Consider the following 19,139-nt stretch of genomic DNA (forward strand, 5'->3'; position numbering starts at 1 on the left):
ATTTCCTTAAGAATGAATTCTAACAATTTCCCAATGACCGGTTTCTTACTCTCTGCACCTCTCCCTTTTTGAAAAACAGTATTGTATTAACTCAGGACAGTTTGGGAGTCACTCAAGACAGTTTAGGCAAGTTACAGACAGGAACTGAAATTCAATTAGCATATTTTTTTAGATTAGATTAGATTACTTAGTGTGGAAACAAGCCCTTCAGCCCAACAAGTCCACACCAACCCACCCAGACCCATTCCCCTACATTTATCCCTTCACCTCACACTACGGGCAATTTAGCATGGCCAATTCACCTAACCTGCATATTTTTGGACTGTGGGAGGAAACCAGAGCACCTAGAAGTAACCCACGCAGACACAGGGAGAATGTGCAAACTCCACATAGACAGTAGCCTGAGGCGGGAATTGAACCCAGGTCTCTGGCGCTGTGAGGCAGCAGTGCTAACCATTGTGCCACCGTGCCGCCCGCTAAAAAAAAGCCGATTGGACTATAACCTGGTGTTGTGCGATTTGAACATTGTACACCTCAGTCTCACACCCAAATCTCGACAATGACCAAGTGTTGAAACTAAGTGGGGGCTGGAAACAAGGCTAAATGTAAAGAGGGCCCAGTGGGATTTGAACTCACGACCTCTGGTTTACAAGACCAGCACTCTAATCACTGAGCTATGGGCCCTTTTAGATTACTTAGTGTGGAAACAGGCCCTTCAGCTCAACAAGTTCACACCGACCCTCCGAAGAGCAACCCACCCAGACCCATTCCTCTACATTTGCCCCTTCACCTAACACTACAGGCAATTTAGCATGGCAATTCACCTAACCTGCACATTTTTGTACTGTGGGAAGAAACCAGAGCACCTGGAGGAAACCCACGCACAGGGAGAATGTACAAACTCCACACAGACAGTTGCCTTAGGCGGGAATTGAACCCGAGTCTCTGGCACTGTGAGGCAGCAGTACCAGAAAGTTGAAACTTTATTGCTGGAACAGCACAGCAGGTCAGGCAGCATCCATGGAACAGGAGATTCGACGTTTCGGGCACAGGCCCTTCTTCAGGAATGACTGTACCAGAAAGAAGACTCCATGGCATCTGGAATCGATATTAAGTTAAACATGGGCAAGGAAACCTCCTGCTGATTACCAGCTACTGATCCCCCCTGTTCTCAGCTTCACAGACTCCTCACGTTGAACACCAATTGGAAGATGCATCAAAGATACCCTCCAACATGTACCAGAAAGAAGACTCCAAATTAGGAGTAGATTGTGGTTGAAAAAACTTCTATCCCTGCTGTTGGTCCACATGGGGAGCCTCAAAATGTTCTATCTGTCTGAAATGTAACCTCTTCAGGTACTATATAACATGTTGGAGGGTATCCTTGATGCATCTTCCAATTGGTGTTCAACGTGAGGAGTCTGTGAAGCTGAGAACAGGGGGATCAGTAGCTGGTAATCAGCAGGAGGTTTCCTTGCCCATGTTTAACTTAATATCGATTCCGGATGCCATGGAGTATGATATCAAGAAATCCTAGGGCAACTCCCTCCTGATCATATAACACTGTGCTGCAGCTTCTGTTGGGTCTGTCCTGCTGGTGGGACATAACATATCCAGGGTTAGTTTTATCAGGGATAATCTCTATTATGTATGATGCCATGAGTATAATTATGTCAGGCTATTGCTTGACTAGACTGTGGGACCATTTTTGGTTCTGGCTCCCAGGTAACGGTAAAAAAGAATTTTCAGGATAAACACGACTAGTTGTCATTTCCTGTGCCTCACTCAATGGCAAGCGGTCTGTCCAGTTTCTTGTTTTAATGGCTTCATAGCAGTTCCACTGAGTAGCTTGCAAAGGTACAGAGAGCAATTAAGAGTCAGCGACACAGCTGTAATTCTGGACTCACTTATAAGCCAGACCAGGTAAGCATGACAGATTTCCTTCCTGGGAGGACAGTAGTGAAGCAGTTGGTTTTTAGGACAGTCAACAATGGCTTAATGGTCATTATTAACTGAATTTAAATTCCATCAGATGCCCCAGTGGGATTTGAATCAAGACCACTAGTCTTGACCTCTTGATTACTAACCTGGTGATATTTTCAGCTGAAAATGTGTTGCTGGAAAAGCGCAGCAGGTCAGGCAGCATCCAAGGAACAGGAGAATCGACGTTTCGGGCATAAGCCCTTTTTCAGCTCTGATCTCCAGCATTTGCAGCCCTCACTTTCTCTTGGTGATATTTTCAGTACATCAACTCCCTCCATAAAGGTCAGACCAGCTAAGGACGGCAGGTTTCTTCTCTAAAGAGTTTTCATAATTTTGGTTTTGTAGTCACCCTTAAACTAGTTTATCAGTACAGGTTTATTGATTGAATTTAAATTCAACCATTTGAAGGTGTGTTCTGAGAGCAATAGCCAGTGTCATGATGACTACATTAGTGTCTTCTTGATGCTCTAATGTTTCAATTCATCCCAATGACAAAGTGCCTAGTCTTTTCTCCCAATCAGCCCAGCTTGGAGCAATGTCATCCCGCCAGAGAATCATGTCTTACATTCCTTACTACTCCATGATGTTCACTGTACAATGCATTGTACAGACACCACCCATCTGTTACAAATATTTTACATTATATTTCAGGGTGATAAGTAATCACAGAAACAGTTCAAGTGGCTCACGGAATTTATTATTTTCAATAACATACATTTATATATTTAACATATTAAGGCACTTCATAGGAATATCATCAAACCAAATTTGACAGCAAGCAATTGAAGCAGTTTATATGAAGAGAGGCTGAAAGATTTGGAGAGAGAATCCTAGAGCTAAGTGTATAGTCAGCTGAAAGCATGGCTATCAATAGTGCAGCAATGAAAATCAGGGATGATCTAGCAATTCAGAGTCAGAACAACACAAAGATCTGAGAGGACTGGAGGAGGCTGGCAGGTGGCATTTCAGACAAAGTGACCAGCAGCCCTGGATTTTATGGAACTGCCCCTTATTTGAGGTGGTTATCTTGTGTCCTGGATTGTTTGCTACCTGGACACTATTCGTTCCAGTTTTGAAACTGTGGTTGAAGAATCATAGAATCCCTACAGCATAGAAAGAGGCCATTCATCCCATCAAGTCCACACTGACCCTCAATGAACATCCCAGCCCTCCACCTATCCCTGTAACCCTGCATTTACCATGGCTAATCCACCTAACCTGCACATCTAAGGACTGTGGGAGGAAATCAGAGCACCCAGCAGAAATCCACACAGACACAGGGAGAACGTACAAACTCCCCAAGGCTGGAATCAAACCCTGGTCCCTGGTGCTGTGAGACAGCATTGCTAACCTCTAAGCCACCATATCGCCCACAGATTTGGAGACTTCTTGTTGGTCCCCTCTGTTTCCCCAACATCCATGATGTTTGCAAATAAATACCTATAAACATGCAATGTGGCGTTCTCTCAGTGACCCACTCACCCGTATAGACAGTCACCCTCTGCTTCGAGTGTTTGAGAGGGTATACACCCTTCCCACACTTCCAGACAGGTGCTTCCCCCAGTACCCATGGTCCAGAGAACACCCACCAAAGGTCTCATCAGCATTCCTTATAGTCCACAGGCTCACAAGGTAACTTCATGCCAAACGGACTCTTATTTTCTTTTCTGAATTAGTCACTCTGGCCTCTGAAGGCTCAGACACAAACGCACTCATGGCACAACTTACAAAAAGATCCGGGGTATTAGTGATCATTAAAACTGTGAACACAGAATGTAGCATCAGTAAACGAGGAAGATCCTAGGATAACTACAGAGAGGGCTATGGTAGCAGTTCCAATTCACAATAGTGAGTTTCTAAAACATGTTGGTTCAATTCCATATACGTAATTGATGTTGAGACGTTTTTTGACTTTGTACAGGCGAACATCAAAGAGTGAGTAAATTTGCATCAGGTTTTAGACGCTTGAGCTGAAGCAGCTATAAAATCTGGACATTATGGTTCGAGAAGTGAAAGCAGAGGGAAATCTTACTGAAGTATTCAAGACTCAGAGATAGGGATGGATAAATTGAACTTGAAAAATGCTTTTAGTTGTCACACCTTAAAGGTTGCACTGACTGAAGGTCAGAAAGAGACGAATAATTTAAACTAAATGTGTTTACACAGAGGGCGGTGAATGCGTGGAAATGTCTGCTGAGAGGAATACTGAAGTTGGATTATGTTGCCGTATTTAAGAACAAATGGGATGCAGTTGATTGATGGCTTGGAAAGGCTGAGTCATGTTTGATGTTTCCTATACTTTGTCACCAATGTAAAAGACCTTTCCAGCATTCACATTGAACAAGAGGATTTTATTGCAGAGTATGTGCTGAGTTAGCAGTGCGGCAATCTAAAATGGGCTTCAATGTACGCAGCTGGAGGATCATAAAAGGACTAGTCTCACAATAACGGTCAAATCTACTGCCAGTCATTTTGGTTTCCAGAAGATGAGGCTGTGGAAGGAGCTTTTAGGCCTTTTTATTCTAAATGTTAACTGAATGTAACACTGATGAGCTAACAAATTGGTCTGCTTTTCACTTTAACAAAAATTCATAAAATCACACTCCTTCTGTTTTCCTCCATTCATGATCTGCAGATACCAAGAGTTAAAAAGAAAATGGATTGCTTCTTCTAGCAATAAAATACAGTACTCTGCTAACATTCCTGTCCATGTGTGTAAACATCTTTGTTTATTTAAACAGAAATGTATCGGAAACAATATTATTTGGGGTATATACAGTGCTTAGAACAAAGGTACCTAAATATCACAGATCAGCTTTGTTTAGTCAGTCCACATTCATAACATTGAGTTATCCGTTGGAGCAGTGGTCCAGATAGCACCCACCAAAGGTAGGTAGAAGCAATAAGGTAATCCGTTAACGCAGATCACTTATAATCAGGAGAAAGAAGATTCTTTCAGACCATTACCTTGGATTGGATTCTTGATCAAGAACTGAAAGGACCTATTAACACAATGAAAAACACAATACTCAAACAATATACATGACAACATCACAGGCTTTGTTTGCTGTAATTCTACAATGACTATGGCAGCTCCCTTCGTTAGCTTTGCTATTTGACCAACCCAGCCTAGATTCCTCCATAATTGGGATTGAGGCTGTGAAAAATGGCTGTGATCAGGCATATCGCTGCTTCCCTATCTGACTCACATTTGCCCTCATCTCTCCCCTCCTCCTGCTTGTAAAATTTGACAGAAGAGTACGCTTGGCATTTTGATTATTTTCCTTCTCTCTAACATGGTCAGTGGTGCTTCCATGTGGCTGACTGATGGGAGATTGCCAATAGTCTCACTGTCTCCCTCTACTTTGACTTCTATTTGTTGGATGTGCTCCACAAAAAGGAAACACATTTACTGATATTGCATTAATGGCTTCTCTGATTTTCCCCCCCTTGCCCTATTATAATGGGAATTCAACTGGGAGCCTACCCTATATAATGGCACTGTTGGATGAATTTCCATTTCATGATTTATGCACATACCAGGAATGAGAGTCCAGGGCAGTATGAAGACAGTCTTGCATTGACAAAGTAGCTCTCATGTAGCTGTGACAAAAAAGGTTCAGTATGCTTGTTTCAAATTTTTGTTAATATTCCAAAGCACTATCAGAAGAGCAAAGAGTTCTCTAAATATTTTATAATTAATAAAAAGTGATTTAGAGAATCTTGTAGACAAATAAGATGTTATTTAAATTTGTGTTTTTTTTTCTCCAAATTCCTTTCCAATGGTACTGCAAATTCAGATTAACCAGTAATTTCTTTTCTTGCTGTTTATTCAGATAAATAATCGTGTTATGTACATAACAACAGAGTCTAAACTTCACTATAACTCATAACATGTATACTACTGTGAGCTCAACACTTCAACATAAGGAGAAAATCAGTCATGGCCTCTCAGTCCTAGGATTATCCACAATGGCTAGCACTGCTGCCTCACAGTACCATGGACTCGGGCTCGATTCCGGCCTTGGGCGACTGTCTGTTTGGAGTCTGTATCTTCTCCATGTGTCTACGTGGGTTTCCTCCCGGCACTCCGGTTTCCTCCCACAGTCCAATAATGTGCAGGTTAGTTGAATTGGCCATGCTAAATTGCCCATTGTGTTCAGGGGTGTGTAGGTTTGGCGCATTAGTTAGGGATAAATATAGGGTAGGGGGGAATGGGTCTGGGTGGGTTACTCTTTGGATGGTCGGTGTGGGCATGTTGGGCTGAAGGGCCTGTTTCCACATTGGACTGATTTTACTCTATTTGATTCTAAGGTTCTAAGACCCTCTGTCAACTATGGATGGACAACTGTGCTTAGATGTGGCCATGGCACACTTTGTCAAACAGTTAACATGCAAATAATTGTATTGGCTACATATTAGATGGGCATGTGCCAATAAAATAGTAGCCGAGGAAGGAATGCCTTCACTGGAGGAGAAAAATTGGCCAAAGGATGTTTATCATGACAGATTAATTATAATTTTTCTGCAAATTCTATGCCTGTGTTCTTCAGATAAAACAATCAGACTTACAGTTAGAAACCCACTTGCAGATTGGGTCTTGTGCTCATGCTGAACATCTGAACTCTGCTGTGGTTTGAAGATGCATTTGAATGACTTGCTATTAACTTACGAAATCAAATTGTGCATTCAGATCCCTTTGCCTGCAACTTGTTTCTGTGAAAGTCTGTGTTGATACTTGTACTTTACCACAGACTCCATTCCAGAGCTCAGAGTATGACATGGCAAAAGGAATGTGAGGAATCAGGAATCTACAGCTTCCCGGAGGCACTTATTTATACAGGTTTCTATTTGCCAATTCTATAGTTTGGGATTGTTGCTGCACCAGACACCCCTCTGCTGTAAGAAACATATTGCCTGCATGATGTGAATGCGTAACAATTATTAGAATGAATATCCTTCTCAGGAGTATCTGGAGACCCCATCCCTGCATGCTAGCTGTGAACAGCATGAATTTTCTAAAGGTTCTGCTACTGTGCACTGACTGTACATCCCCCATACTAATTTTCAGTTATTTCAAACAGGAGGTTTTTAAAAGACAAACATTTTTGTTATCTCACAATGAACTGCTCAGACCATCAGATGCCCTTGCTTGGTACATTTTCCCCATTTCCTTCAGAATAAAGAAAGGATACAAAGGTTGCTCACTAACCTTTTTCCTCTTCCACACATGCAGTACAGTTAAGTCACTGATCTTGTCTGAGAAAGGTTACAACAACAAATGGCTTATTCTGCCTGGGTGCAGGTTGTCTAGGCACACTTCTGACAGTGTGTAGGAGATGTGGTTAGTAGGGAGTATAACATCATACCTGTGGTTTTGAGAACTATAGATGTGAATTGACAGTTCAGTCTTGCTTTTCAACATAATTTGCTTTAATGGCCATAGCCGTATTATACAGGAAAGGAAAATATATTGGTGTGGGAGCAGGTTTTGGCTATGCTGAAGCTCCAACATCTAGCACAGTAGGCCAAGGTTGGTTTGTACCTTCAATTTCCCCACTGCCCACCACTAATGCACTCTCAGGCTCAGTTTAACGACTTTGACAAGAAGGCAAAAATTCACCATGGTACTGTTGGAAAAGACAATGACACGCTGCAATATATTTTCATTGGAATCTAGAGGTGCTGTATCAGCAACTTTATGCTCTCAACCAATGTGCTGCTCTGTTGTAACATGTCAATGGTGGGCAGCCAATAAAGGTGCTTTTTACAGACACTCTTCACATCCACTAGGTAGTTTCTGGTGCCCCTGCCAAGGTTGAAGCCTGGGGAATCCACCTCCATCCAGGTCAGGTGGCAGTCTGGAGTCCTGGGCAATATTTAATTTAATTTTTAATTCCCAACTTCACTCCTTCTGCCAGAAGATTAGAGCTGTGGCATAGGTCATTCTTTGGAGCTTTTCACACACACAATGGGCCCACTGGTCTCCTTCTGCACTAAGATTAGATTCCCTACAGTATGGAAACAGGCCGTTTGGCCCAACAAGCCCACACCAACCCTCCAAAGAGTAAACCACCCAGACTTATTCCCCTACCCGAGTAGGGGAATATCCCTGACTAGTGCACCTAACACAATGGGCAATTTAGCATGGCCAATTCACCTGACCTGCACATCTTTGGACTGTGGGAGGAAACCAGAGCACCCAGGGGAAACCCACATAGACACAGGGAGAATGTGCAAACTCCACACAGACAGTTGCCTGAGGTGGGAATCGAACTCAGGTCCCTGGTGCTGTGAGGCAACAGTGTTAACCACTGAGCCACTGTGCACCCCAACTTAACAATTTTGTGATTGGAAAGATTTCCTCTCCACAATGCTGGTCTGGCAGCTATGGCTACATTAGATTTTAAAATATTGATTTGGAGGAGCCAGTGTTGGAGTGGGGTGGACAAAGTTAAAAATCACACAACACCAGGTTATAGTCCAACCTGCTGGATTATAACTTGGCATTGTGTGACTTTTAACTTTAAAAATACTGGACAGTGTTCAGGGTGGACCTCCATCTTGAAGCGTCCTCTCATTCGCTCACCGATTGTGGGGCTGTCATTCTTGCAGGTGCTGGATGGTCTCCATCTCACTGTCTTCAATTGGATTGGGGTCCTGGAGCTAATCACTTAATTCTTCAAAATCTCCCCCTGGGTGTCACTGGTGGTTCTTGACCTACATTGCAGCTGGCTGACAGGATTGTGATAAAAATACTGTCTGTGCTTTTAGTAACCATTAGAATAGCAGTCCTTTAGGTGAGACACCTAGTGTGCCAGTATCTCTAGAGCCAGATCCCATAGGTGGTCACATGTTCAGGAAGATGGTATTGCAGGGTTGGTGAATTAGCTTAAAATGGCATCCCAGGTACTCCTTCTTTCCTCTACCCCGAGATTCCCCTGTCTGCAGTCTTTGCTGCTTCTCCTCAGCATACTACAAACCAAGAGGCAATGCAACCACAGTCCCCACACCTATTTCAGTCTGTGTGGACAGATCACTAAATTCACCGTGCTGTTTGCTGTTTGACACTCCCTCCCAAATCCAGCAACTCACCACAATACCTCCAATAACACCGCCCAATACTTACACAAACTTTGCAGAAGGAGGCAACATCACGTCACCAGCAAGTTGCACTGCTGACCCTTTGTGCTGGACACCATAAGAACATAAGATATATAGGAGCAGAATTTGGCCACTGAATCTGGTCTACCATTCAGCCATGGCTGATACTTTTCTCAAACCCATTCTCCTGTCTTCTTCCCATAACCTTTGAGCTCCATACTAATCAAGAACTTATCTGTTTTAAAGACAATCAATGACTTGGCCTCCAAAACTTTCTGTAGCAATGACTTCCCCAAATTCACCACACTCTGGCTGAAAGGATTCCTCCTCATCTCAGTTCTAAAGAGTCATCCCTTCACTCTGAGGCTGTGTCCTTCGATCCTACTCTCTCCTACTAGTGGAAACATCTTCTGTCTCCAGGCCTCTCAGTATTCTGTATGTTACTTTGAGATCCCCCTCATCCTTCTAAACTCCATTGAGTATGGAGCCAAATCTTCAACCACTCCTAACATGACAAGCCCTTCATTTCTGGGGTCATTCTTATGAGCTTCTTCTGGACCCCTTCCAAGGGTAGCACATCCTTCATTAGATACAGGGGCCCAAAACTGCTTATTATACTCCAAATACAGACTGACCAGCACCCTGGTTTAGCAGTACATTCCTTCTCTTTTATTCTAATCCTCTTGAAATGAATGCTAAACACTGCACTTGCTTCTTTCTAAACAAACCGTCCCATGTTAGCCATTTCAGACAGATGACATGGGCCATTTGGACAGTCTCCATTCTCCACAGCAGTGGGTCCAGCTGAAATCAAAAGAAAATTCGAGAGAAGAAAGAAATTTGAGAAGTTATGATTGCTTACTGTTCTTAGCCATAATGCTGAGTGCGTTTGTTTGGTAAATGGTCCAGCTAAGCAGTTACTAATAGCACCACCTCATTCAGTCTTACTACTTGTGGGGATTGTTGGCCCAGTTTACATTCCAAACTCATTACCACTACCACCTAGAAGGACAAGAGCCGGAGATACATGGAACATCACCATTTGCGATTTCCCTCCAGACTACACTCTGTCCTGAATTGGAACAATATCACTGATCCTTCATTGTTGTTGGGTTAAAATCCTGGATCTCCAATTCTAATAGCATTGTCTTTACTCCCCAAAGTCTATAATGGTTCAAAAAGACACCACACTATCACCTTCCCCAAGGGTAATTAGGGATAAGCAATAAATGCTGGCCCAGCCAACGATGCCCACATTCCCTTGAATTACTTTTTAAAAAAATCCATGACTAAATACAACACTTCTCTGCAATTTTAACGTTTTTTAGGACAAAAGTCATCATTTGATAGAGTCAGAGTCATACAGAACAGAAACAGATCCTTCCATCCAACTCATATATGCCAACCAAGTTTCCCAAACTAAACTAGTTCCATTTGCCTGCGTTTGGTCCATATCCCTCTAAATATTTCCTAATCATGTACATATCCAAATATATCTTAAATGTTGTAACTGTACTTGTAACTTTCTCTGGCGGTTCATTCCACACACTAACCTGATCCTATCTTTATGTATGGAGAGGGCAAGAGTATGAAAATAATAGTTTCTCATCTCACATTCCACCTTTCACCATCCAATATTGTATTTTTGAAATGTACGTAAAAACTGTGCACTGTTTGTCCTGAAACTGTGAAGCAGAGTTGGGCTGCATCCCATGTGTTTTTCTTTGCAGCCCAGCCTTTGAAATACTGGGCATTGTCCCCAGTATAGTATCAGGCTTAAGTAGGGCATTGATCACAGTTTATAGTAAGCTGCAGTTTTTCTCTCTAACTTTAATCTTACAGAAGGTACAAGATAAGGACATGGCCTCAGTAAGATTCCAGCAACAATAACTTTTCTCTACCATGGAGAATGCCTTTTGATCGATCAATAAAAACATTTGTACTCAACGGTGTTACCGTGTGGATTGAACAAAGCCACCAAAACGATAGTGTTAGGTGCCTCAAATGCATTTCATGAGATCCCTCAATAAATTTAAAACTTTACTGTTCATAAAAAACACAATGGTGATGATAATATATCCCATTTTCAGTCAAGGCAACTAGTGGATATTCACAATGATTTAATCTAATTTAAGTGAGCTTGTGTGATCTCTCTTGTTCTTTCCAATCGCTGCCTTGGCAGCTGTATTTGTAATTTGCTGCTGGTACTTTAAATAGTATATCATCCTTCTAATGAATTGTTTAGCATTTTTTCACTCTACAGCTACAAATTTCCATAACATTCTCCATGTTTATATTAAAAAATATATATAAATGTATAGCTGTTCATCGCACAGAGTGAAAACCCATGTCACTGTTGGGTTCAACCAAGACTCTGGAACAGATATCAGGTGGAACAACATACAGCTTTAAAATTGTGCTTCTAGTTGAAAATGAACAGCAAGCAGTTTTGCAGGAGTTCAGTGGGAGCATGGCTGGAAAGAAGTTCTTCGAAGGCTTATAGATTTTACAGAAAAAGTGGTTCAAGAGAAGATTGTCAAGATGCCTCAAGACTCTACCGCTGCAGTGGAGTTGGAAGAGGAAAGAATGAATATAGACACGAGACCACAGTCAGTGTGAAGATGATGTCGTGTGTCTCAGGGCTGGAGGAAGTTGGAAGTTACGTGAGCTGCGGACATCACATTCGCTGCCAATTGTAAATTTCCTCTGAACTGATGAATTGGCCTAGTAACCAGAGGTCAATTAAGAGTAGAAAATAAAATGGTTTTTACAACAATCAATGATGGCGGTGGTGGTGGTGGTGGTGGTTCAGAATTGACCACAAAACTAAGATTACCTAAATTTCAGGTGTATGAACTGAATTTAAGTTCTGAATTTAAATGATGGAAGTTGAATGCACATTCCAGAGTATTAGCTTGGGCTCTAGATTACTAGTCCAGTGACATTATCATAACACCACCATTGATTAGCATCCATGAAACCATATACTAGCATAACTCTACTACACATGAAAATGTCAAGAATACAATGCAAACCAATTAAGGGGCTTGTTGCATTGGTAAAGGTGCTATCTTTAAGATGAAGTGACAAGCCAAGGTGCAGTGACCACATTTTCAAAAGGCTATGAATATTTTGGGATGGCCTGAGGATATGAAAGGCATTTTGGTGGGGAAGCATCCTTTCAGGTGGTACCTGGTAACAAGGTAGGCGACTTACATCATTTGGCCTGTGGCAAAAGCAACTCATTCTTAAGTGAAACTGTGCAAATTACTGTCCATGACTGAGAATAGGTGACCGTAATATTTGCCTACTTAGAAGACTTCCCAGCTGCTGTTCAACAGATGTTCCATTAGCCACTTACTCTAGATGGGAAGTAGCTATTCATGTGCAGCAGGCATTTGGAAATCAGAACATGCCTTGGCCAGAAGAACAATGGGAGAAAATGGAAGAATGAAAATACCACTAACTGGTCCCTTGGGGAGGAAAAGGGATGAAAATATAAAATGGTTGAAGATGAAATACTAGAAGATATTTAAAAAGAAATTTGACATCATACTCCTCTGCTAATTAAATACCCAATATCAGACTGAACTATAGAAGAGCAGGATGGTCCTGGATCTGCTTGGTATTCTGAGCAGTGTTAGCTGATTTCAGATGCACATGTGGTTTTAGCGCATATAGACTGGTGAAGAAAGAATCAACCAGAGATTACGTCTATTCAATACTGGCATCCATGTCACTGCAGCCCAACACAAGTACAGGACAGGTAGGTCACAGATTGAGGGGAAAAGATCTGTTCGACTCAGAAAATACATTGGACACGTTTCCTATCGGGGGAATTCTTCTTAAAACATTCACATGCTACATTACCAGAATATGATTTTCTTAATTCGTAAGGAGATTTCTTCTTTGTTAATGGAAATTTAGGCTTTCAACATAGTAAATGTTAATAATGTTGTGTATCATGCCTGATCCATTTTAATTTATTTGACTACAGCTAAGCACCTTCCATCTTATCAATAAATTTGAATCAAGTCAAACAGAATGTTTTAGAAGCACTCAGCCAGCATGGCAGCATCCATGGAGAGATACTTAATGTTACAATTCTATGACCTGCTATTGCTAGATATTCTGAGTCTTTCCAACGTTTATGTTTTTACTCCAGATTTCCAGCATCTGCAGTATTTTAGCTTTGCAAATGTCTGCACAGGAAATGAACTGTGATTGCTTTCTATTATATTGTACTATATTCTCACATTCCTTATTCTTATTTAGCAACTCGCTCTTTGAACGGTTTCTGTAACATGAAATATTTGAACTTGTTTTTGCAAATTTTTCAACATTTATCATCCAGGAAGAAATCTGGCCCTACATGATTAATAAAGCAAATAGTCACAGTAAATCTATAATATTTCAAATAAATCTTGAGCAGGATTCAGGGAAATTTTATTGCCTATAATAAACTAATTATTTGTTTCTGATTATCCCCCATTCCAGTGTGTGCTGGAAATGCAAAATGAAAATGCTCAAGATACTCAATAGATTTAGCAGCATTCACAGACAGAACACAAATTAATATTTCAGGTACATCAGAAAAGCATTTTTTCCCTTCAGATAACAATGCCTGAAAACGTCAACTTGTGTTTCTTCCATAGACATGGCCTGTTATAGAGTACAGCACGGAAAGAGGCCTTTCAGCCTATCGTGGCTATACCGGTCATCAAACATTTATCTATTCTAATCCTATTTTCTAGCACTTGACCCATAGCCTTGTATGGTATGGTATTTCAAGTGTTCATCTAAACAGCTCTTAAATGTCTTGAAGGTTCCTGTCTCTAAGATCTCTTAAGAGCAGTAAAGACCAGATATCTACAAAAGTTTGGGTGAAAAGAGGTTTCCCTCAAATTCCCTCAATATCTTAAAACTGAGTCCCTGGTTATTGACCCCTCTCCTAAGGGTAAAGGCTTCACCCAATATTTCCCTCAGAACTTTGTGCACCTCAATCAGAATCCCCTTATCTTTTTCCACGCTAAGGAAAACAACACCAGCCTATGTAGTTGCTATTCATAGCTGAGTTGCTCCAGCCAGACAATAACCTGGTGAATCTCTTCTGCACCTTCTCTCATGCAATCACATCCTTCCTGTAGTGTGGCCACATAGTACTCCAGCAGTGGTCTAAATTGCATGGTAAACAGCTTCACCATAACCTCCTCACTTTTGTGTTCAAAGTTATTGACTAATAAAGAAAAGTATCTCCCCTTCCTTCTTAACCACCTTATCTGCTTACCCTGCTGCCTTCAAACATCTATGGATATGCATACCAAGGTCCCTCTGTACTTGCTAGAGTCCTACTGTTCAATTTATACAGTAATCCCTTGTTTGGTTAGTCCTTCCAAAATACATCATCTCACACACTTTTCAGGATGAAATTCGATTTGTCACTGACCAACCCATCTGACCAGGCTGCCTATATTGTCTTGTAGTCTAAGGCTTTTCTCCTCGTTATTTATCACATCACAAATTTTCATGTCATCTGTGAACTCACTGATCATGCCTCTTACATTCACTTCTAGATCATAACAAATAGCAAGGAATCTCACACTGAACCCTGTGGTACATCATTGTACACAGGTTTCCAGTCACAAAAACACACTTTGACCACCACCCTCTGCTTCCTGCCACTAAGCCAATTTTGGATTCCATAATCTCTTAGCTACTTAACCAATTCCATGTGAAATCTTATCAAAAGCCTTAACAAAGACCATTTAGACTACATCATCTGCACTACCCTCATCTACACACAGTCACCTCCTCAGAAAATGAAACCAAATTTGTTAATGTGATCTCTCCTGACAAAGTCGTGCTGACTATCTTTGATTAATTTTTGTCTCTCCGAGTTGAGATTAAATCTGACCCTCAGATTTTCTTTTCCCCCCCCAATAATTTCCCTACCACAGATGATAAACTTACTGGCTTGTAGTTTCCTAGTTTATCACTACATCCTTCCTGAATAATTGTACCACATCAACTGCTTTCCAGTCTGCTGGCACCCATCCTCTGGCCAGATAGGATTTGAAAATGGATGTTAGAATCCATGCAATCTCCTCTCTTGTCTCCCACAAGAGGCAAGAGAGATACATCTTGTCTACTTCTGAGGATTCATCCATTTTCAAGAGCCTACTGAAATCACTAATACCTCTTCTCTCTCTCTCTCAATGCTAATTCGTTCAAGTATACCATAGTTACCCTCCCTTGTTTCTATATCCACATCATTCTTCTCTACAGTACACACAAATGCGAAGTACTAATTTGGAACCTCAGCAATGTCTTCCAGCTTCACACAGACTGGTCAGTTTGGTCCCTAATGGATCGTACTCTTTCCCTAATTATTCTCTTGTCCCTAATTTCCATTGCTTTGAGCCTTTGGTATACTATATGTGACTTTTTTTCTCCTTATCCAATCCTGTAGATGCCTTGACATCCAGGGTTCTCTGGACATTCTGGTCTTACTTTTCACCTTTATTGGAACATGTTGCCCTGCACCCTTACTATTACCTTTTGAAACACACCCATTGCACCGATGTTGCTGCAAGCAGCTGCTCCCACACAACTTTGTCCTGTCTTATTTTATTGGCTTTCTCCTAGTTCAGGATCTTTACATCCAGTCTATCTTGGCCTTTATCCATAATTACCTTAAATTGCATGGAATTAGAGTCAGAGTTGAAAAGAGTTGAACAGCATGGAAACAGATCCTGCGGTCCAACTTGTCCATGCCGACCACACATGTTTAATCTAGTCCCATTTGCCAGCATTTAAAGCATATCCCTCTAAACCCTTGCTCATCATATACCCATCCAGATGCCTTTTAAATGTTGTAATTGTACCAGCCTCCACCATTCCTCTGGCAGTTCGGTCCACACACGCACAACCCTCTGCATGAAAAAGTTGTCCCTTAGATCCCTTAAATATTTTCCCTCTCACCTTAAACTTATGCCCTCTAATTTTGGACTGCCCTATCCCAGGGAAAAAGGCCTTGATTATTCACCCTATCCATGCCCTGTGTATTTTTATAAACCTCTATAAGATCACCCCTCAGCCTTCGACAATCCAGGGAAAAAAAGCCTCAGCCTATTCAGCCTCTCCCTCTGGCTGAAACCCTCCAAACCGGGTAACATCCTTGTAAATTTTTTCTGAACCCTTTCACAAGTTTCACAACATCCTTCCCATAGCAGGGAGACCAAAATTGGACATAGTATCCCAAAAGTGGCCTAACCGATGTCCTGCACAACTCTTATACTCAATGCACTGACCAATAAAGGCAAGTGTACCAAATGTCTTCTTCATTATCCTGTCTACCTGTGTCTCCACTTTCAAGGAATTATAAACCTGCACTCCAAGCTCTCTTTGTTTCACAACAGTCCCTAGGACTTTCCTATTAAGTGTATACACTGCACACTTATCTAAATTAAATGCCATCTGCCACTTCTCAGCCCATTGGTCCATCTGATTACCAAAAAGGTTCCCCACTGCTACATTTACCACTAGCCTGGCTTCATTCCCTAAAATTAGGTCCAGCATTACCCCCATTGGAGTTCTTTCTACTCACTGGATTATAAAGCTATCCTGGTAACATTTTAAGAACCCCTGGGCCTCTGACATTGTCTATCCAGTTAATATTGGGGAAGTTGAAATCCCGAGCTGAAAAATGCTTGGCTGGAAAAGCGCAGCAGGTCAGGCAGCATCCAAGGAGCAGGAGAATTGACGTTTCGGGCATAAGCCCTTCTTCAGGAATGAGGAGGGTGTGCCATGCAGGATAAGATAAAAGGTAGGGAGGAGGGACTTGGGGGAGGAGTGTTGGGAATGCGGTAGGTGGAAGGAGGTTAAGGTGAGGGCGATAGGCTGGAGAGGTCAGGAAGAAGATTGCAGGTCAAGAAGGCGGTGCTGAGTCCGAGGGTTGGGACTGAGATAAAGGTGGGGGGAGGGGAAATGAGAAAGCTGGAGAAATCTGCATTCATCCCTTGTGGTTGGAGGGTTCCTAGGCGGAAGTGCATTCATCCCTTGTGAAATCCCCCACTGTTACTGCACTATTATCTTTACACTTCTGAATTCTTCCTGCTGTATTGAATGCTTCCAGAAATTTCCACTAATGTTTTAGACTTACATCATCTGTACTTGTTTGTTTACATAATATTAGGAGAAAGTGAGGACTGCATATGCTGGGACCAGAGTTGAAAAGTGTGGTGCTGGAAAAGCACAGCAGGCCAGGCAGCATCTGAGGAGCAGGAATCGACGTTTCGGGCATAGGCCCTTCTTCAGGAATGAGGCTGGTGTGCCAAGCAGGCTGAGATAATCCGAGGGTTGAGATTGAGATGAGGTGGGGGGAGGGGAAATGTGGTTGGAGGGCTCCTAGGCGGAAGATGAGGCTCTCCTCCTCCAGGCGTCGTGTGGCCAGGGTCTGGCGATGGAGGAGGCCAAGGACCTGCATGTCCTTGGCGGAGTGGGAGGGGGAAGTGTTCAGCCACGGGGCGGTTGAGTTGTTTGGTGCGGGTGTCCCAGTGGTGTTTCCTCAAACGTTCCACAAGTAGGCGACCTGTCTCCCCAATGAAGAGGAGACCACATCGGGTGCAGCGGATACAGTAAATGATGTGTGTGGAGGTGCAGGTGAATTTGTGATGGATATGGAAGGATCCATTGGGGCCTTGGAGGGAGGTGAGGGGGAAGGTGTGGGCACAAGTTTTGCCCTTCTTGTGGTTGCAGGGGAAGGTGCCAGGAGTGGAGGTTGGGTTGGTGGGGGGGTGTGGACCTGACGAGGGAGTCGTGAAGGGAGTGGTCTTTCCGGAACGCTGATAAGGGTGAGGTCTGTTTGGAGGTGGCGGAAATGACAGAGGATGATTACGATGTATCCGGAGGTTGGTGGGGATGAAGGTGGGGACCAGTGGGGTTCAGTCCTGGTGGCAATTGGAGGGGCGGGGTTAAAGGGCAGAGGAGCGGGAAGTGGAGGAGATGCGGCGGAGAGCATCGTCGACCACATCGGAGGGGAAATTGCGGTCTTTGAAGAAGGAGGCCATCTGGGTTGTTCAGTATTGGAATTGGTCCTCCTGGGAGCAGATGCGGCGGAGGTGAAGGAATTCGGAATATGGGATGGCGTTTTTACAGGGGCCCCCACCGCTGCATGGACAACATCCACCACCGACCATGCAGCCTCTGTGATCGCCGTCCAGACAACCGACTCCACGATTGCCAGGAAGACCATCGCCGACAGATACGCAGCCGCCGCTGCATCCACGGCAACCGGGACAATCGCTGTTTCTGCCCGGCGCACCACTTCCGCCCCCGGAGCTGCCGTCACCGCAGCCTCTTCCGCCCCCAGTGACGTCACTCACCTGCTCAAGGACCACACCGCACACTATGCCACTCCCACGTCGATCTCCGCCCCCACTCCCACCTCCAGCCCCACACCAGGTCCTAGCTCCCAGCCCTGCCGTATTTTCACCATCCCTCCAGACCTCCCACTCTGAGGATGAGTGATCAGTCCTCAGCAGAGGCATCACCTTCATCTCCCTGCGCCCCCGGATCAATGAGTTCGACACGCAGCTAGACATTGAGCATTTCTTTCTCCGCCTTCGCCTCTGCACCTACTTCTTCAACCAGGATTCTCGCCCACCCTCTGAAGACCCCTTCTCCCGCCTCCAACACACCCCAGCCACCTGGACACCCCGTGCTGGCCTCTTACCCGCCCTCGATCTCTTCATATCCAACTGCCGCCGCAACATTGACCGCCTCAATCTGTCCTCCCCTTTCACCCACTCCAACCTCTCACCCTCACAACGCGCAGCCCTCCACTCCAACCCCAATCTCACCTTCAAACCAGCAGACAAGGGAGGCGCGGTGGTAGTTTGGCGCACCGATCTTTACACTGCTAAAGCTAGACGCCAACTCGCGGACACCTCCTCCTACTGCCCCCTTGACCATGACCCCACCTCCCACCACCAAACCATCATCTCCCAGACCATCCATAACCTCATTACCTCAGGGGATCTCCCATCCACCGC

General features: G+C 43.4%; 1 long non-coding RNA gene and 1 other non-coding gene across 2 annotated transcripts in view; both read right to left on the reverse strand.

Moving 5' to 3' along the window:
• Positions 1-611: 611 nt before the first annotated feature.
• Positions 612-684, reverse strand: trnat-ugu. Its single transcript has one exon. It is a non-coding gene; the product is annotated as a tRNA-Thr (tRNA).
• A 2,577-nt stretch (positions 685-3,261) lies between these two features.
• The window catches only part of LOC122549158, a 19,723-nt gene continuing 3,845 nt past the window's right edge, over positions 3,262-19,139 (reverse strand). The window contains exon 3 of the long non-coding RNA XR_006311437.1: positions 3,262-4,985. This is a non-coding gene — a long non-coding RNA (uncharacterized LOC122549158). The remainder of the gene's footprint in view (positions 4,986-19,139) is intronic.

The sequence above is a fragment of the Chiloscyllium plagiosum genome, chromosome 4, assembly GCF_004010195.1.
Source record: "Chiloscyllium plagiosum isolate BGI_BamShark_2017 chromosome 4, ASM401019v2, whole genome shotgun sequence".
NCBI classification, from domain to species: Eukaryota; Metazoa; Chordata; class Chondrichthyes; order Orectolobiformes; family Hemiscylliidae; genus Chiloscyllium; species Chiloscyllium plagiosum.